Raw genomic sequence first — 19,320 nt, forward strand, 5'->3', positions numbered from 1 at the left:
TATTAAGGGATCGGGAAGTTGAAGATAGAATACAAAGGGGTATAAGGAAATATGTTTCTAGGGCTGAGGAAGTAGCTCGATGTTAAAGTGCATACCTAGCACTTTCCTATGTTCCATTCCAAGGAAGGAAGGAAGGAAGGACATTTTTCTGCTTCCCAGAAACATCTGGAAGGATGATGCTAAATCAAAACTAATAAAGTAATGAATGCCTCATTTGAGTTTCACAAAAACAAATGCTTCACAATGGTACAATTAAATCATGGATATACTTTCCAAACAATGGTAAAAATCAGAGGAATAACACCCACCTATCTTAGTAAGCCAATGGGATCAGAGAAAGGACCCACGTGACCAGTGACTATGATGACTGAATATCATTTCTGGTTCTCCTGAAGTTCTCAAGCTTCCCTCTTAATGTGCATTTAAACATCACACATTTTCAAAAGATATATTTGTGTACATTTTAAAGTAATACTTTTTCCAAAATATTACATATATTTCATACAAACTTTACACTGAAGTCACAGCAAGAATTCTCATTTTCATTAAAAATTGTTAATAAAATTACTGAGAAATGCTTCCTCTTATCAGCTCAAATGGAATTGATGGTGCCCTCTAGGCATAGAAGGAGATAGTCCTGTGAGAAACTAAGAAGGTCAATGTACAGGTATGACACTCATTTACTCACAACAGATAGAATCTATACAGATACGGAGCAAGTTCAAAGAGTGTACTGAAGCTCTAATAGTTTTTCAAGAGCAGTTTATTTATCTCATCTTCATATAGGTTTTATTAAAGAGTAAATTAAAGTCTCCCTAAAGAGCACAGAGGAAGTCCCCAGGGAAGATCAGACTCATCTTATGGCCTCATCTCTAGGCACCACCTTCAGAATAATGGCTTTCTCCGGCTTAAGAACAATTTCTCTGCCTAATGTCATAGGGATCTGAAAATATAAAATGAGGATATTGAAAAGCAATAAATGAAACACCAACAATCACGTAATCAAAATGGAAATGACACATTCAGTGAATAATGCTATGCAAACACATAAAAGCCAGTTCTAAATCATTAATCTTGGATTGCTTAAATATAGTCTGGAAGTTATGTCAAGATCTGATAGTGACTTTTATTGGTACATTTTAGGTATTCATCGTTGGAGATTTGTACCTTTACATAGTGTATTCTTTTTTTGTTTTGTTTTGTTTTTTGGTTTTTTGAGCCAGGGTCTCACTATGTAGTTGAGACTGACCTGGAACTAACTATGTAGCCCAGGCTGGTCTCGAACTCACAGAATCCTCCTGCCTCAGCCTCCCGAGTGCTGGAATTACAGGTGTATGCCACCACACCCAGTTCACATAGTGTATTCTTCATTCTTATTTTCCCCATATTCTGCCCTCCCTTCAACGTTTCCACCCTTCCCTATTTACAAAGTCTTTGTTGCCATTTTCTCATGTTATACCTAATATGTAAAACTGAAAAAACTTTAAATCTGACTATGAAAGCATTCATCTAAATATTCATACAGTAAATTACTGAGCACCTGTTTGATAAGATGCTGAGACAATTATGTTGACTTCTGTGCATTATTCACCTAAAAATTTAAAGATAAATTTTAACAATTCTAAACGCATTTTTGCATACTGGAAAACTGTTTTTAATAGGTTATATAAAATTAATGTTATGTTGTTAAATTTTCCAAGATGATTATAAGTAGGTATTTGTTGTACATTTCAATATTTGGTCAATCAATACTCAATTCTAAAGTTTAATGCTGAAAAGTCTTTAGGAAGTATCATGCTTCTCATTCTTTGCATTTCATCTTCACTTCCAAAAACAGTACAAACAAGGAATGTCTCAGTTCTGCAGCACTTTGACTAATTTGATCCACATTCTCTATTCTTCTCAGTGACAAGGCCAGAGTTTTAGAGTAAGTTTATTATCTTACTAGAGCAAATGGCAAGTTTTCTAAATTATTATCAAGATTGAGAAGTTCCAGCTTATGAATGACTAGGAGCTTACCAGGGAGGATGTGCTCCATCCTAGGCATGCCAAAGTCTTGCTTTCTCCCTAGACTATTTCTATCTGCAGACATTTACAGGACACCTACATAGCTGTTCTAAAGCCAAAATATGAGATAATCACCACCAGTACCCTGCTTTTCTCCCAAGAAGAAAGTCTGCTCATAGGGAGGTGTTGCATATTACATGGAGTCACAACTTCAGATTAACCTTATCAGTCATTGTTCATATTAGTCAATGTCACTGTTTTCAGGAGAGGTATTTCAAATCTTATATATACACCATCTTATGATTTTACCCTACTGAATAGTGTCCCAGGAAAGGGACAGATATATAAACAAACACATGCACATGTACAAATGCCATTTACTAAATTTTTCTTTGTTTTTCTTTTGTACCAGGGATCAAACTTGGGTCCTTACACTTCCAAAGCAGGTGGTGGAAACACTAAGCTAAATCCCCAGGCCTAAAATTTTTAAATTGAAATAATTTGAAATGTATTAAGATCTCCAATATAACAACAAATGATTCTTCAACATTCTCTGAATGCTTGCAGCGGGCTAAGTTTCTGCAATGAATCGTTGGGAGTTTACACAACGAATAAAATGAGGTAATATAGAAGGAAGGAGGACATTCACCAATACAGCAAAAGACTAGAGAAACAAATTGTGTGGTTTAATGGCAAAGTATTAATGTTGGTAATGATAACATCCTGCAGCAGTTGTTAACAGAGCAGAGGAATAAATGGGTCATAGTCAAAATGGATATGGCCTACATCTGGCAGTGGGATTGGGACTTGAAGATAAGAACACAATGAGGAGGAGAATGACATGAAGATCCCTATACTTATGATGAGGATGTAAAAACTACATAGTTTATCAGGAGCAGAGCTCCTGAAATATGTTCTCAAATAACTAGGATATCCCTGAGTGGTGGAAGTCATTTAGGATATCTAAAATTACCCAGGCATGAGGATATTTTTAATCTCCTCAGGGATTTCAAGGTAGAGCCAGGGGTTGAGATCCACTGTCACATGAGAGCTTCTGTAAGTTCTAGTAAAGGAGAGCACCACTCAGAAACCATGCTGACATAAAACTGCAGTTTATAACTTTTGCACAATGCATTCATCTCAACTTCATAAACTCTACATGATCTTTATAGCTCTGCTTTATACTTGCACAGAGATTTATATTAGCACAACTCAAGGACCCTTCAATTTTGTATGATTACATCATATAGATCAAATAGATCCTCTTGCCATAGAATGAATCCTGAAAAAGTCAGTAAGCATGTTCACTTTTCCATTCAGACATATTTGTTTTTTAGAAACACACCTCCCAATAAAGCACTATTTATACAGAAAGTTAATTCACTGACTTGTGTTTCTTTACAAGGGTGGAAGGAGAAGTTCTGCAGGACTCGGATGAGAGCAAGTTTCATGTTCATGAGAGCAAACCGCATGCCAATACAGTTCCTGGGTCCATTCCCAAAGGGCATGTATATGTAAGGGTCAATGTTCTCCTTGTTCTTCTTACTGAACCTGGTGGGAAATAGTACATGAAAACAAATGCAGTGAGGGATAGATGAGGAAGGACACCGAAAATACAACTAAGAATTGGTTTTTTTTTTAAAGAAAGAAATGTTCTTATGTGCACAACCTTTGCATGATTAAATATAATCACTGTGTACTGTGAACATGGACTAATAAAGATTTAAATATAATCATAAGAACTAAAGACAAACTAAATAAGTGAATGAAACAAGCACATAAGAGCTACAACCTTGGATTTGTTAGTGAAACCCCTCCACTGAGAGTATACATGATATTTTGTGGGCTGCTCACTGAAATCCTGCTTTATTTATCTCACTGTGAGCACTACAGCCTAAAGATCTTTTCCACCTCTCTTACCACGTAGGAGATTCTAGTCCTGTTAAGATGAGATGGGGTGAATGTGTGTGAGAGAAAATAAATTTCTAAACACTAAAATCTCATTCTAGTTGAACATATGCTTCTATTTTGAAGGCATATAGGAATTAGACTGAATGACAAGAAAGTGTGTTCCCACCTCCACTCACACTTATGTTTGTCAGATGCTCACTGATAAAGAAGAAGGAAAAATGAGTTTTCCCTACCCTTCTCATCTCCTCTCTCTTCTTTTCACATCACTTTCATCATTTTTATTCTTTATCACCTCCTCCTCCTTGTCATTTCCAAAACTGTTCCTTTTCTCTCCTGCTCCACAGAACAGTGAAAGTCAGGTTAGAGACAAGGACAAAGCATGATTCTCTACTTTATTAATAATAAGAACTCGCTTGTCTATCACTCCACTAGGCTAAAAATTACCTAAAATTTAGAGCCGTGCATCATTCAAATTTTATTTGTCATTATTTCATTATATTAATAAAAATATTGATTTAGATACCATGATAACTGTGGCTCTAGAGAAAACCAAAGCATATTTAATTTTCTAGATAGCTATAGAGATGGAGACCAGAATGAAAGACATATTTAGTGATACTAGAATATATACAGATTTTTAAAGAGAGAGAGAGAAGAGCTCAGGAAAATGAAGGAAAATATGAACTCCCAGCATAGGAAAGAAATGGAAACAATGAACACACAGCATAGGAAAGAAATGGAATCCATGAAACAAATTCAAACAGATATCCAGATTAAAAACTCCATTTAAAGTTAGAAGCAGCAGGATGAGCCAATGTGAGGACAGAATATTAGATATAGAAGCTAGGATTGTGGTAACTGATTACAAAAGGAGAGATTTCTTAAAAATAACAAGGAACCATGAGAAATGAATCCAACAGCAATGAGATGATGCAAAACAGAATAACATAAGATTGATTGGAGGCAGTGACAAATTGGGAGATAGCGCACAGAATGTTAAAAAATTGTTCAAAGAAGTCAGGGCAGAAAACTTTCCAAACAAGGGGAAAGAACTTGGCCTACCCATAAGTGAGGCTTATAGGACTCCAACTAGCCTTGAGTAAAAAGATCTACACATAGGAATATAATGGTCAAGATCCCAGAAATTCAACAGAAGAACATAATATTAAATCAGCTAGAGAAAAGAAACAAATCACATAAAAAGGAAAGCCCATCTGAATCACATCAGACTTCTCAAAACAAAGCTTCAACAGAAAGAGAGCCTTGAGTGAAGTATTTGAAGTCCTAAAAGAAAACAGACACCAAACAGATTGATGTGCACTACAAAACTATCTTTCAAAACTGATGGAGAAATAAGATACCTTCATGACAAAGAACCCCTGAGGAACTTCCTGAATACAAAAGCAGCATTTCAAGCAATTCTAATTAATATCATAGAAAAAATGATGTGGACTAAAACATCACAAACCCCAACAGAATGAAGCCATGGGGCATGGCAAGAAATTAAACGCAAAGGGGGAATTTTTTTTAAGAGGAGCCAACAAGAAAATATCATGACAATTAGTCAATACATACTAGGTATAACCATCAGTATTAATGACATCAATTCACCATTCAAAGAAATAGATTGGCAGAATGGATCAAGATGCGAGATACAAAATAAGCTGCATACAAGAAACACATATAATTCAAAAAGAAATCATAGAGAGAAAATCAAAGGATGGAAAACAATACTTCATGCTGTGGAAAAAAAGCTGGGATAGCTATCCTATTTGGAGACAAAATGAATTTCAGCCCAAAACTAATTAAGAGAGATAAAGAATGTCACTCCATCTTGGTAAAGGTAACAACACAAGAGGAAGAAATGACAATCATAAATGTATATGCACTAAATACTATTGCACCCAACTATATCAAAAATACTGACATGAAAAAATTGAGTAAGTACTAATACAATACCCCCTTGTCAAAAGTAGATGAATCAGACAAAAGTTCTACAAAAAATATTATAACTGAACCAAATTTTTAAAGATATAGAGTTAATAGATGTCTACAGTGTTCCATACCACAAAATCAGAAAAGCCATTCTTCTCAGATGCACACAGGTCATTCTCCAAAATAGACCACATATTACCTCATAGAACATGATTAAGTAAATGCAAAGGAATTAAAGTTATCCCCTGCATAGTGTCAGATTATAGTACAATGACATCAGAGATTAAAGCAAAGGAAACCAAAACAACCTTATAAAAACATTTAAATTGAATAAGACCCTCTTGAAAAATAAATGGGTCACAGAGGAAATTAAAGAAAAATTAGACAGCTTCTACAATTAAATGACAGTGCAAACACAACATACAACAGAATTTAGGAGACACAATGAAAGAAGCTCCACAAGGAAAATTCAGAGCAATGACTGTCCATATGAAGAAAACAGAGCTAGCTCAAATAAACAACCTAACAGTGAAACTCAGGCTTACAGAAAAAGAAGAGCAAGACAAACCCAAAGCTCATACAAGAGAGGAAATTATAAAGATCAGAGCAGAAACCAATGCAGTGGAGACTGAGAGACTGACACAGAAAAGCAATAAAAAATAAGGGTTCAAAGAAACCCTTAGCCAACCTTATAAAAAAAAGGAGGGCTAGTGATTTGGTTCATTAGCACTTCCCCTGCCTCCCCAGCACAAGGTTCTCAGTTAGATCCCCAGTACCAGAAAAAAAAAAGAGAAAAGGCTGAAATTCATGGAACAAGGAATACAAGGGCTAAAATTAAAACACAGCAAGCAGAAATCTAGAGGATCATCACTACCTACTTTGAGAACCTGTACTAATGGAAACATGGAAGAAATGGACAGATTCCTAGATACATATCAAGAAGATATAAAAATTCTAAACAACCCAATAACTATCAATGAAATTGAAAATGCAATTAAGAACTTAACAACAATTAAGGCCCAGGTCTTGGTGGTTTCCCTGCTGAATTTTACAAGAACTTTAGAGAAGAGCTCATGACAGTACTTTTCAAACTCTTTTAATGAAATTGAAATGGAACTACTACTTCCCAATTCAATCCTAGAAGCAAGCATTACATTGATTCTGAAAGCAGAGAAAGACCCAACCAAAAAAGAGAGCTACAGGCCAATCTCCCTAATAAACATAGATGCATAAATCTTCAGTGAGATAATCACAAGCAAAATGCAAAAAAGTCTCAATGTCATACACCCCGACCAAGTAGGAATCATCCTAGGGATGAAAGATTGGTTCAACACACATAGATCAATCGATGTTATACACTGTGTTAACAGAATCAAGAATACATACTGTAAGGTCATCTTAATAGATGCATAGAAAGTGTTTCTGCAAAGTGCAATGCCCATTCATGATTTTTAAAACCTACAGAAAATTTAAATACATGGTATTTATCTCAACCTGATAAAAGCCATGTATAAAAAACTAACCACCAACATCATGCTAAATGGTCAAAACAGAAATCTTTCACACTAAAATCAAGAACAAGAGAAGGATTCCACTATCACAGCTCTTCTTCAGTATAGCTCTGGAAACATTAGCCAAAGCAATTAGACAAGAGAAATAAATAAAAGGAATAAAGATAGAAAATGAAGTTCAATTGCCATTATTTGTGAATAACATGATATTCTATTCAGAAGACCCCAAAATTCCATCAAAACATTTCTAGATTTAATAACAGAATTCAGTAGAGCAGCCGGAAACAAGGTCAACATTCAAATATCAATGGCATCCCTGTACATGAATAACAGACACATTGAGAGGGAAGTGGGGAAAGAACTCGTTTCATAATAGCATCCAAAAAATTAAAATATCTAGGAATCATTTTAACAAGGGAAATAAAAGATCTCTACTTTGAAATTTACACCCCTCTTAAAAGAGATTGAAGAGGATATAAAAAAATGCACAGACATACTCTGTTCTTGAGTGGAAAAACCATACTGGAAATGGCCATACTTCCAAAAGTGCTATCAAGATTCAACACAATAGAGATTGAAATTCCAACAGCATATTTTGTAGAAGTAAAGAAAACAAACCAAAAATTTTCTTGAAACCAGAAGAGACCTACAATAACAAAAGCAATTCTAGGAAGGAAAGACAAGGCAATGGGTATTATATCCCCAGATTGAAAGTATGTTACCAAGCTACTGTGATAAAAACATCATAGCACTGGCAAAGAAATGGACCTGTGTATCAATGGAATAGATTAGAAGAAGATGAACAAACAACTCCACACATGCTCAGCCACCTCATCTTTGGCAAAGGAGCCAAACACCCTCACTGAAGGAATCATAGCCCCTTTAATAGATGGTACCAGAGCAATTGGGGGTCAACTTGCCAAAAATTAAAACTACACCCATATCTTTCAACATGCACTAAACGAGAATCAAAATAAATCAAAGACATGAATATTAAAACAGAAACTCTTAAGCTGCTTGAAGATTGGTTACGTAGAATTCTTAAAGACAAGGGCACATGAAAAGATTTTTATGAACAAAATTACAGGCACATGGAAACTAGTACAGAGAATAAACAATTGGGATGTCATCCTATTAAAAATTTTCTGCTCTTCAGGGAATACCTCCAACAGACTGAAGAGACAACATGCAATGTTGGGGAAAGACTTTACCAACTGTTCCCTAGACAAAGCACTATTTTCTAGAATATGTAAAGAACTTCTCAAAATCAGATTTCCAAACTTTAAAAAAAGAAATCCAAAAATCGGCATCTGAAATGGAGAAACATTTCTCCAATGAAAAAATAGACACAGCAAATTAACAAAGGAACAAATGTTCAAAATCCCTGGTCATTTGAGAGCTGCAAATGAAAACAATGCTCAGATTCCATCTCACTCCAGAAAGAATGGTTGCTATCAAGAAATCAATGAATAACAAATGCTGGAGTGGCTATAAGGAAAAAGGAGCCCTTCTTCACTGTTGTTGGGAATATATATTAGTGCAAATACTATTGTGGAAATCAGTGTGGAGATTCCTCAAAAACTAGGATTAAAATTCTCATTGGACCCAGTTAATTCCCTTCTGCATATGTTCCTGAAAGAATTAAAAGCATCATACCACAGGATTATATGTGCACTCATGTTTATAGTAGCACAGTTTGTAATAGCTAAGTCTTGGAAACTGCCCAAATGTCCATAAACTGGTGATTGGATAAAAAGGATATCTTTTTAAGAAAATAGAGTAGTACTCAACCATAAAGAGAGGCAAACTAGTGAGGCTGGGGAATTAGCTCAGTGGTGCCACCACCTGCCTCACAAACGCAAGGCCCTTAGTTCGAGCCCTGGTACCAAAAAAGAAAAAAGACAAACTAGAGACATTTGTAGTTAAATGGGTGCACCTTGAAGCCATATGCTTAAGTGAAATAAATAAAACATACGTATAAATACAAAACAGTTTCTCTGGTGCAGAAATCTTAAGGTATAAATGAGAATCAAATTTTATAAAAGACATTGTGAAATAGGAAAAGAGATGTTCAAATGATGAGGAGGAACTAGGGAAAGTGGGCTGGGGAAAAGAACAAAACACAAAGCCTATGCAAATAGGAAGATTTGGAAGCATTGAAGGGGAAAGGGAGAAAACAAGAACCAAGATACAGCATGTACAGGTAAAAAAATCCCAATAATGAACATGATCCTAATATGTACCTAAAATATACCAATAAGCAATTTAAAAAGTGATAATAGTGGAATGTGAGGCTTAAGCCCAAAGCTTTCTCATTAAATGTACAAGTTATTCAGGTTGGGTTCAAACTTACAATCCTTCATCCTCAACCTCCCAGAGTGCTGGGATTACATGCATGTGCCATGATACACAATTCAAGATATAAACTGTTAAAACAGTTCTTAGGCTTTGAAGAAAATTTTGCAATATATGCAAGTGATATGCTATAAAATTGCTTGGGAATCAGGGAAGTGTTGTTATGACGTATGGATGACACAGCTGACATAGGGGAATGATTGTTTTGGCAGCTGATGAGCACATGAGACACACTGAAAGTATTCTGTAGACATAGACATAAATACTACTGCATCAAATACTCCCCAAAAAGAGATTTTTTTCAGTATGTGGGTTAGTTTTTCTGGCTCAGGCCCTGACACATGCTGAGTACTTCCTGTGAACCAAAGAAAAATGCAGAAGGTACATGAGTTGCAAGTGTGGAGTTTTTAGGGAATCCAGAAGCCTCCTGGCCCAGAAAAGTGAGGAATCAGTCAATTCTTATTGACTCTTACAAGAAATACTATATATAAGTTCAATACTACCCCTGGGGACACAAAGGTCAAGATGACAAGATCCCTGCCAACAGAAACTATTATAGAATGCTAGATGGCTGGACTCTTGCCCTAAAAACTTCATTCACTATTTTTCTCACCAATACAATAAGAAGAAGACATCAAGTAATTCCAGGATGCAAACTGTGCCCAAAACGTGACTGTTATATCTTACATCTAGATAGCCCCCAAAGTGTCATGTATTCATAGGTGGGAGGGGAATTCTGTCAGACAGAGATGGCTCACTGTGGGCATGCCCTAGAAGGGTGTATGTATATATATACATCCTTCCTTTTTTTTTGCTAATCTGATTCCTGCCTGCCATGCCATGAACTGTTTCTGCACAGCCACGCCTCTCTACTCTGCTCCCTTGCTTTGGAACAACCTGAAAACTCTAAAAGCTGTGATGTTCAATAATCTTTCTTCCTCTAAATTTTGGATCATATATTTTGTCCCAGCAATGAGAAACTGACTAAAATAGTGACCTTGGATTTGAATGCCCAGAAGAACCTCCTTGAGACCATAATGTTAAATAAATATGCCAGACACCGAAATTTTAATATCATATAGCATGATTTTCCCTTATATAAGAAACTCAAAGTATAGAGAAATTAAAGAACAAAATAAAAGATACATGATAAATTATAGAAAGCACAGAGATAGATCTTTTGCAAAGGAAGTGGACAAAAAAATAGAAGGAGGAGAGGGAAAGGAGATAAACAAAGAATTACAATATGTACATGTACTAACTTCCCATGGTGAATGTAATAATTATGTAGTACAAGCATGTCCAGATAAAGACAAAAACTTTAAAAAGAAAACTGAAAAAGACATCTCCAAGAAAGAATTTCTCAGATATTTGAAGAGCAGATGATTTTATTTTGGAAGAGTCAAAAACTACAGAGTGTATGAGGGAGTTGTTCAAGGAAGGCAATCAGAGAAAAGACCAAAAAGACCTGTGCTCTCCTCTGCCTTCTCTTCTCTGTAGGGTGGTTCAATCATGAAGGAGTAAAACCGTTTAGGCTCTCAGCCTGTTCTTTTTTATACTCACACTGAAGGAAATAGGAACAAATTATCAAATGAATGAAAGATGGAAATGTCTCCTAAAGCTGGTGGTAAATTAGGAGAACTAAAGGGAAAACGTGAAAGAAATAAACATGCTAAAAACCTGAAATAACATAGTGGTTAAGTAAATTATGAAAGATGTATACAATCAACAAAGTTTGGCAACCAAAATACACACACACACACACACACACACACACACATGCACGCACCCACATGTGTGTATCATTCTATATAAAATAATGAGTAGTTTATAATTTACTGTAAGCAAACAGTAGCTGTTCAAAGTATGACTATAATGTGACATCATAGTAGTTTCTAAAAATTTCTAAGTGCACAGAAATATGTCCATAAACATATATACCTGCTTAAGACATTGAATCCAGGGGCCAGGGATGTAGCTCAGTGCTTCTACCACCTGCCTCATGAGTGCAAGGACCTAAGTTCAATCCCCAGTACCAGAAAACAAAAAAACAAAACTGGAATGCAGGCCTTAAACATGTCATGAAAGCACTCTGTTCTCCAACTTCACAACCAGTCCTATGTAAATTTATTAATAGACTGAATCTAACAATTTTGGAACTGTAGGTTAAGCACATGTTTAGATTTTCTGCTATAAATATTTCACAGTTTCAATAGTTGTCACTGTGATTTTTTTTACAACTTATAAAAGCAAAATAACTTGAAAGCAAATGATTGCACAATCACATGCCTGTTATCTCCATTATAAGATATTCATAGAATGCCTAGGTCAAACAGGTTCAGGTTGGGTTCCTTTCCACAGGGCTTTTTACCTTTCAGGGTGGAATTTATCAGGTTCTGGCCAGTACTTTGAGTCTCTTTGAAGAACAAACAGTGGTACAATCACCGCTGTCCCTTTGGGAATGAAAACTCCATTGATTTTAACATCTTTTTTACACATCCTGGAAATTTTGCTAGCGATTGGATATAATCTGAGAGCTTCACTCACGACCATGTCCAAATATTCCATCTCCATCATGACATCATAGGTAGGAAATGCCTAGAAAGAATCATATCTTGGTTATTGGAGATTTGGAATTAACGTGCAATGCAGTCTGTGTAGTACTACTGAAGTGTTAGGAGCTGCAAACATACATTCATACTGGTAAAGGGCACAACAGTTAAAGAGCATTTCCATAACTATCTGTGGTGCATTGACCAGAGGTATTTATGAGATCAATATGTAGAGATAATCTACTTTTGGAGTTACACCTCCAAAATCTCTTGGAATGAAAGGTTATAGACTAAAAGGTAACCAACAGGGCTACAAATCCAAGTAGGATCCAAACTCACTACCTGAAAGAGTGAATGCTCTGGCTGTTATCCTCCCCCATACTCTGATTTATTGCTTAGATTGACCCTAAGGTCAGTCTAGTAACAGACCACTCTGACCTTATCGTGTCCTTCTTCTGTCCATTCCTTATCCCCTATGAATTCATGCAAAGAAATCTTTCTTTGTACTCTGTCTTTGTTTCCTGGTTCTATCAATAAAAACCCACAGAAGCTTCACTTTGGGGAAGGGTTTATGAAACTTTCTCCAGAAGGGTAGGATCTCTGGGCCTTCGTGGATGGAACTGAGTATTTGCTCCAAGTAATCTTTCATTCCTCCCTGTGCCTTAGAAATGAACTTCAAAAACCATCATATTCATTGAACTTCTGGAAGGCCATTGAAATGTGGGCTGTAGTTATGAATGTAGAATATATTTGAGACAATCTCTGCACAGGTCCTAAAATCCCTAGTCTTATCAAGAAGTGATTTTCTTTCTCATACGAGGAAATTTGATTAATACATTATGGCAATTACACAATAGAAACTATGCCAAAGACAATACTCCCTTTCAAAGAGAAGCCGCACATAATGGAACATGGAGAGAAAAAAATTTCTCATTCCAGTCTCACTATGTTGCTCAAGCTGAGCTGGAATTTACAATCCCACAGCAACAGCCTCCTAGGAAAATAGAATTTAAAATGTGCATAAACATAGCCAGCTATGTTTATTATCAAGCTTATTATCAAGCTTTTTAATTCACAATATGTACTATTAATACCTTTCATAACATACATGAGATTTATATATTTATACATAAATAAGATATTAAATACTGTATTAATACCTGGAGAAACTAGATTCTTTTGATTCCATTATGCTAAAAGACGTTTTGATTTGATGCTATCATGGCAGAAAACTTCAATTCTAATAAAAGCTGAAGCAAGCTGGGAACCATACTCAGACCATTTATTGGTTACTTGACCTGTCACATGGTTGCTGCTTCAGGGCTTCACTGTGAACACTGAAGAAGATTCTTTGTGTCTAATTCATTGCCAAAGCAGCCATGCCAACCCCAGAAGCCAGCTATCTTCACACTACACAGCTCCCCATTTGGAATAGTCTGAGGATAGTGTGGATACCATGTGGTTATCACCTGCTATGACATTGAACAGGTTACAATATAGAGTTTAAGAGTTTTTCTCAGGGCCAAAACTCTATAACATACCTTGGTCTCCTTATGTCTCACTACATAGCTGGACTTTGTGAATGTGTAGACAGAGCTGAGTCACCCTGCCCAGCCCAGCCAAGGCCAATCCTGTTCAGCCAACAGCCAGGCCATGAATAATAGGAGCAGGGATCTCTATCTACACACTTGAGCAATGAAAGTTCACTGCTACATGACATGGAGATGTTACCATTACCGTGGTAACAGACAATGGATATGCCAGGACCAGCACTGTCTTACAAAGCTTTTAGTTTCCTGCAAATAGCATTTATTTCTTATGTTTCACCCCTTGTTTCTAACTTTGGATCCTCTGTACTTGTAAATAGTGCTGATGAAGAGTGCTGACGCTGTGTGTAAAAATTCTTATTGGAAGTGAGGAAGAAGGTTTCTTCTTCAGTACTGAATTCTTCCCTCTCCTTCCACAGACCGTCTGAACACTCACCTTATTGGGCAAAATAGTATCAATCTCCTGCTGCAGTTTCTTCTGCACATCAGGGTGAGTGGCCAATGAATGCATAATGAAAGAAAGAGCATTAGTAGTGGTCCCATAGCCAGCAGAAATAAAGGTAATTGATTGTGCCAAGACGTCTATATCAGACAGAGCTAAAAGAAAAGGAAATAAATTTCAGGTGAAGAAGATCAATGTAGAATAAGGGAGGGCAGAGGTAAGAGGAAAAAAATGAGAATCAAGACTTGCCATGTAAAGGTACATGATCCCAACAATAAATGTAACTGTACTGTATCCCTAAATGTACCAATAAACTCAATAAAAAAAAAATACTTAAAAAATAAAAAAAAATAAAAAAAAAAAGAATAACACTGTTTAGATCAGAAAAATACAAATAAAGCTCCCACATACCTAGAAAAAAACAGAAAAGCAATTCAGAGTCATCCTGGGACTGGTTTTTGCTAAGATGTCTATCTCACAGAACTAGAAAACTGTGGAATTATTTTAATTCAGTTTCACTGGTGTCTATAGTACTCTTGGTCATCCCCACTTTTTATTCTACCCTCACCACATCCACAGCTACATAATTTCATGAATTTTCATACATTGGATGAATTCTATGTATGAGAATTATATCTCAGTGAATTTCTTAACTTGTATTTTTAAATCTATGAGTGATAAAAACAACGGTTGACCAACTCAAGGAGAAAAACATATTTACACTATCAAAGCTGTTTTCCTCAAAGCTTATTCATTAGGAAAGTGAAAATTATGTCTTTATAATGAAGTAACCTAGTGTACCTACTTTCACAAAGCATTCCCAGTGAACATCACAGCTACTCAGGAACTAAACCTCTGATTGAATTTCTAGATGGAAATTTGCAGGCAGAGTTTCGTATGCCCTGAGTATGGATGGGGATGAAAATCATCACTATTGGTTTTGAAGTAGGTGATCCTAACAACTTCCAGCCTTGAAATACTTGGTTATGGTTACCCTTCAATCTTTGAACATACTTAAGCCTGTATGATTCCAGATAATACCTCTGGCTACCATATATAGTATCTGAGTCTCTGTCCTTTTGAAATTGGGCAGAAATGCCCCTCCACCTGGAAACCCCCTTGCACTCTCCCAGAACAACGTCCTCTCTTGGAGTTTTGCCATCAGTACACCATAAAGTATGATTGCTTACCTTTATGAGACTCAGTGTCATTAGAATTCTGGGAATTCATCATCAGCTGAAGAAAATCCACTCGTTGCTATAAGAAAGAGAAATTTCAAGGACATAGGGTCAATGGTGAGGTCACAAGTAATACAACAGTGCAGAACTTCACCTCCCTTCTCATTATGGGCCGTTCACGTCCAGAAGTTTAGCTGAGTCAGGAGTGAAGGACACTATCCACCTGCACACCTTGGAGAATAGTATGTTTCCTTGAGAGAAAATCACCTTTGGGCTTTTGCTCTCCCAGATTCTCACTTTTTCTGGTTTCTCAACAAAGACTTCTGGCCAAACAGTTACTTCTTTCCCAATCACACCGGATGGTTCAGGAAGAACTCGTGGACCACAATACTTTCTGTCCTCCTGCCTTAATTCTTAAACCAATGGCCTATAGATTACTCGACTGCCATTTGCAGCCCTCATTATGTGATCATCTTCATATATTCTACATTCTGAGAACACTACAAAATCCTCAGTAACATCTAGAGTACTCATCCTATCACCTTGTCCCGCTGACATCCTTGTGATGGGCTTCAGGCCTCCTCAAACAAAGCTGGGTTCCCTAGCATTAAAGATCTATTCCTAGAATACACTCCAGCACATTCCAGGCTAAGAGAGAAATTCATATTTAACACAAACCAAACTCCACCAGGTTCCCTGGTAGGGACTTCTATTGGAAAATGTAACACGTAAGATGCTTCAAATTGAAATAATTTCTTATCAAGGTAAGATGGAGCAATTTAGATTACCAATAATTGCACTTTTTAAACAGTAATTTTATTCCTTTAATAATTGGGGGGAGGAATGGCTAAAGCTACTATCTTAATACTTCTGGCATGACTCACTAAATTTTCTCAACACTTCTATTTTTCAATGTCAAACTCACTCTCTCTGACTCATTAGCATTCCAACTCCCCAATTGCCAGCATTTTAGTTCCTGAAAAATGCAAAAACTCTGCTGCTCTAAAACTAGATTCTGTGTTAAACAGAGAAGTGTACAGATCACATGTCTTTATGGCTTGCGTTTATATGTACCTCCAAAGCCTCATGCTTTTTCAGAGGTAGCTAGATATTGAGTGGTTGATTCACTGTGGGACTAGACCCAAGGACACAAAAATTAAGGGAGGGAGTGCTACCTTCCCTAAGTAGTCTGAATAGGATCACAGGGTCAGAAAGACTCTGCTAAGGTTCCCTGTTGTTTTGTTTCCATTTGGCACCTTGAACTTTTTCTCCTCTGCGATATTCTTCTGCCATTTGGCACTGTTCCTGGGAACCAACTGATTGTGGTCTGAAAGCATTACAGAGTGTGAACTAAATAAATGACTTCCCCTTTAACTTTGGGTGTCACGTATTTTGTCTCAGCAATGAAAGAAAGTTGACTAAGAAAGAAATTTATTATCAGAGAAGTGGCATCACTGCTGTGACATTACCTAGCTATGTGGGACAAGAGCCTTTGGAACAGGTTTGTGAGAAAGGAAAGAGTTAGGAAAGGCTTGGAGATGCCAGATTAAAAATGTAGAGGTGGAACACTTTTGGCTGTTCTGTATGAGAGACTCTGATCAGAGATCAGAAGGCCAGAAAGCTGCTAAAGACCAGACTCAGGAAGTTTCATTAGAAAAAAAACTGCATTGTCTGTTAGACTCCAGATGATGTGTGTTATATCTTGGCAGAAAGTTTTTCTGCATTTTGCTTGTTTCCAAATACTTTGCCTCAGACTGAGATTCATGGCAGTTGACTAATTTATCTCACAGAAGAAATTTCAAGGCAGGCTAATTTTGAGGCCATGGCATGGCTACTGTTGGGAGCTGTTAGCCACATCTATGTTAGGAATCTAAATGAAATTGGCCATCAGAATGGTTTAAAACATTTTGAATTGGGCCCAAAAGGAAGCTCAAGTAAAGCTCTGGACTGCAAAGATAGAGCAGAGGAGATCTTGATTGCTGGGAAGGAACAGAATAGGGAGATGGGCTGAGGGCATTAGAAGAACCAGCAGAACTCCACCCTTTGCAGGCTCAAAATTATAAATGTGAAAGACTTTTTTGAGAGGAGAGCTCCAAGTTCCCTGGTTCCAGAATGGAAGCAGCACCACTAAGTTCCAGAAGGGTGGCAGCCTAGAGAATTTCTTCCTCAGAATTGAATTTAGAGTGCTCAGTGATCCAGGCACTCAGCTCCTACAGTCAAAAGAGAGCGAAGCCTGGCTGCTACTGCTCTAGCTATCAGATGAACTTGACATCATCCACGTGGAGCTGGTTTTAGGTGCATGCAGAGTGCCAGAGGAGTAGGATCAGCAAGGCTTCCACCCAGATTTCAGAAAAAAGACTAGGAGTCCAGGCAGTGTGCCCCTGAGAGGGCAGTGTGAGAAGATGTGAGTGTGAAGCCAGAGGTGCAGTGGAGACCCCAGAAGTTTGGAAGTCCAGTAGTGTAGATTGTCTGATGAAAACTTCAAGGAGGAAGCAGAACCAGCCCAAGAAAGAAGCTGTAGGAGCTGCAACCATCTGCAGTGCCATAGGGGTGGAGCCACAAGAGACCTCTCAGGCTTTCAACTTGCCACAGATTGTGAGAGATGCTCGAAGTGGAACTGTGGGATTTAGTGTTTGCACTGATGGACTTTTGACTTCTTTTGTTCCCATTCCTTGCTGTGTCCCTTTTTGTAACTTAATAGAAATATCTTATCTTGTGCCATAGAATGTTGGAAGTATTTAACTTTCTTTTCATTTGTAAAGAGGCTTGCAGCTAAGCGTTTTCCTTCACTCTCAGAAGAGACTTTGGATGTGGAATTTTCAGCAATGCTGAAACTGTTAGGACTTTTGCAACTCTTAGAGATTGTAAAGGTTTGTTTGTTTTTTTTTGTTATTGTTGTTTTTTTTTTTTTTGCATAATGGGACATGCATGGGTCTTTGGGATATAGAATATTATATCTTGTGTTTAGATGTTTCCCCAAAGCCTAGTGCTTTTTCAAGGACTGCTGAATATAGAGTGGTTGTTTCCTGGTGTGTGTAGTTCCAAGGGCAGTAGGATTAAGGTCAGGGGTAATATCCACCCTCAGAAGTCTGAATAAGAAAAAGGGGTGAAAGACACTGTGCTAAGGACTTTTGTTGCTTTTTCTGTCTTCCACCACCATGGACTGTTGTGTGCCACCCTGCCTCAGAGCCCACCAATTATGGACTGAAACTTCTATGAACTGTTAGCTAAATAAACCTTCCCCATTTACCTTTGGATATCAAATACTTTGTGTCAGCAATGGGAAAAGTAACTAACACATACATATACATATACAGCTTGGAACATTATTAAAATGTTAACATCCTCAAGTCACCACTACCATCACCACCACATTTTACCTTCTGGTTAGGTTCCAGGCGATTTTGTTTCATCTGTTTTACAAATTTTGTGAAAAATTTCAAAGAATCCCGTGGAAATGTAGAGATATTTAACATTTCGTATACTGGAGTGAGGAATGGAAAGAGTACTGCACAGAAAGAAGATACAATCTTTAATCAAAATGGAAAATTTACTTTTTTCAATTGTACTTTCCTGAAACCATCAAGAGGTACAAGTCATCATTCTCAACCAGGAGCCATTTCCTCTCCGACTCACAGTCTCCAGGATGTCAGCAAGGACTGAGCCAGGGCTTATCAGACAGAAGGCCACCAACACAGTGCTGAGATCTGTGCTCCCTCCTTCACTTTGGAGTGAACAAAAGGGAAGAAGTTAAATTCCCTACCTTTCCTGCTATTTTACCTATTGGAGTAGAGTCTCTTTGGGTAAGCAGGACCACGGTCTGCTACTTTCATTAATCATGGTGTCCAAGAAAGAGCAGCCATGACAAAGCTAAATCACTAT

At 37.1% G+C, this 19,320-nt stretch overlaps 1 pseudogene; it reads right to left on the minus strand.

The window, feature by feature from the left end:
• Positions 1-738: 738 nt before the first annotated feature.
• The window catches only part of LOC104854351, a 31,709-nt pseudogene continuing 13,127 nt past the window's right edge, over positions 739-19,320 (minus strand).

This window comes from Fukomys damarensis, unplaced genomic scaffold (genome assembly GCF_012274545.1).
Source record: "Fukomys damarensis isolate Sample0158 unplaced genomic scaffold, DMR_v1.0_HiC HiC_scaffold_17, whole genome shotgun sequence".
In the NCBI taxonomy this organism is placed as follows: domain Eukaryota; kingdom Metazoa; phylum Chordata; class Mammalia; order Rodentia; family Bathyergidae; genus Fukomys; species Fukomys damarensis.